Genomic DNA, 2,500 nt, shown 5'->3' on the forward strand with positions numbered 1-2,500 from the left:
TCCCGGGGATGGAACCCACTACCCTGGCGTTACAAGCGCCAATGCTCTACCAAATTGAGCTACAGAGGACCACTAAACGGTGTGTTATATATTACCAGGGTGCATTTTCTTTTTGAGTGAATTGTAGAGTTTACCACCCATGTATGTATTTGCTAGTGACAGAGACATGGTTGTTGAATTAGTTCCTTTAAAAGGCCTGTGGCTTTCACCAAGGGCCCGATTCCGACATAAGGCGTCAGCATGCTTCAGTTCGGCTGGCGCCTAGCTGACCTCGGCTAATCGAAACCGAAGGAGTGTGCTTCCATACTCCCTTAAAAGACCTTGTCTTGAAAAATTAGAAAAAAAAGAGACAATAGTACTGTTTGTCCATTTTGAGACGCCGTAGCCAGTATACACTACCTCAGAATTAATCTAAGATAACTCAAGAAAATCTGTCATGAATTTTTTACGTTTTTTTGCTGAAGAGATCTTAGTCGTGCAATTTTACATCTAACTAAGATGTTTGGTGCAGTATATTTAAATGAAAAAATTTGCATGGAAACGGATCATCTCTCGTTGAATGACGACAAAGCCTTTTTAAAGAATCCCTAGTGTTGACTATTCACCTAAGAGGGGGCGTAGACTTCGGCTCTGAACTTCAGCTTGCCTCCAGAAAAAAATGTGTGTGCCCGAACAGCCCCCCAAAAAACTAACCGAAGTCCAAAACAAACAAAAAACGTCACAAAATGTCATCATAATATATGCACGAACTCTTTGGCTGGGAAGCCTTTAAGAAATGACGCCTTTCCTACGCATGCCTTTCCTACGCACTTCTCAGTAGTTGGTATTCAGTCCTACCTTATGAAGGTGCGTAACGGGCTTTGCTGGTATGGTTCCCTTGCGCAAGCTGAATAAGTGTAATTCAACCGCTGAAAACCCTCCCACTTTTCAGTACATTTAATTTAAGCCATCCCTTTAAATACGGTGTACCTTCAATTAGAATTGTGTCGACAGACTAGAGAACGGGTTCAGATTATAGGAATCAATTAAAGAATGCCATCCACCAACTGGTAGATTTAAAGTACTCTGAGATTGTAGATTATTTAGGCACATTTTAGGGTTAGGAAAGTATGTATGAATCATAAAAAAACGAGTTTGGAGAACCTTTACGCACTAAATATACTGATGAATAAAAAATACAGTGGTTTGATAAATCCTGAAAGGTGTCATATTTTAATTAAATCCATGAAATATTGGGAAGGTGAGACAAGTGTACAATAGGGGTTGAACACTAGTCCAATAAATCTACCCTAATAATCCTCACTAATCATGGAACGGTGATGACAGTCATCTTGAACCGTGCGCCAGGCTCCAGGTTTAAACTGCTACGCGTGGTCTGAGTTCCGTAATCATTCAAATAGGCTACTAATGATTGCACAACGTTAGCCTAATATGACCCACTAATGCTAGCCACCCTCAGGAACAACTACACGGACGTGACAGAGGAAAGAAAGGGAAACGGAATGGAATGGAAAGGAACGGAATGATGCAAAACGTAGGCTACAAACTGAAGGAAACTAACATTAAAGTGACAGTTATAAATGAATGTTGGTATTACTGATGGTGGCTCCCGATAGCGGCTAGTATTTAACGCGATACAAATTGTAAAATAAAAATGGAGAAAAGTCTGGGTATATAATTAAACCATTCTAAACCACATACATCAACTCGGCAAGTTCAGCCCTACAGAAGCCTACAGCTTTCATCCACACAAATGATGAGGGCACACAATAGAAATTCTGCCATGTTGATATGATTTTCAGTTTGACACCTTGTGGGTTTCAAGACTGAAACAGAGTCAACCTAGCCGTTACCCGAGCCATAGGCCTCCAGTGGAGAAGTTAGCCTAGCCGTTACCCGAGCCATAGTCCTCCAGTGGAGAAGTTAGCCTAGCCGTTACCCGAGCCATAGGCCTCCAGTGGAGAAGCTAACCCCTAACCAGTAACCGCTAATCTCCTGGTCCATGCAGGCAGGATGAGGTATTAGCTTCTTTCTAGCAGAAGAAGACAGGATTAAGATCAGAGGGGTTTAGAAGCAAACAACCTGCTTTTCATTATGTGATCACATCGCTCCAGGGAAGGACCAGCAAGCGAAAAAATAACTGCTTTTCATTGTGCAATCTCATCATTCCAGGGAAGGACCACGAAGCAAACAACCTGTTTTTTTATTTGCGTGATCGCGGCGCTCCCGGGAAAGAGCACAAAGGAAGGATCACCGTCGTCACCAACAACATGAGAGCTTTCCAGAGCTGTGTTCTACCCCTCGTCTCCCTACTCTTCCTCATTAACGACAGTAAGGACTATCTCGTTTCTCTGGTTCTGGCTCCAATACTGGACATTTTGGGATAATGTAGTCGATCTCTCTTGTCTCAACTTTCTCCTCTTCTTTGGCTTTTTTATCTTCTATTCATCCAGCTTTTCTTTTTCATACTTAATACATTCTCTATTATTCATGCCATTTC

The 2,500-nt window shown here is 42.0% G+C and overlaps 1 protein-coding gene across 1 annotated transcript in view; it reads left to right on the forward strand.

The window, feature by feature from the left end:
• The window catches only part of ly6pge (lymphocyte antigen 6 family member pge), a gene marked incomplete at both ends in the record, with an annotated part of 12,434 nt that overhangs the window by 2,043 nt on the left and 7,891 nt on the right, over window positions 1–2,500 (forward strand). The window lies entirely within an intron of this gene.

This window comes from Coregonus lavaretus (assembly GCF_964263955.1).
Source record: "Coregonus lavaretus genome assembly, contig: HAP1_SCAFFOLD_3894, whole genome shotgun sequence".
NCBI lineage: Eukaryota > Metazoa > Chordata > Actinopteri > Salmoniformes > Salmonidae > Coregonus > Coregonus lavaretus.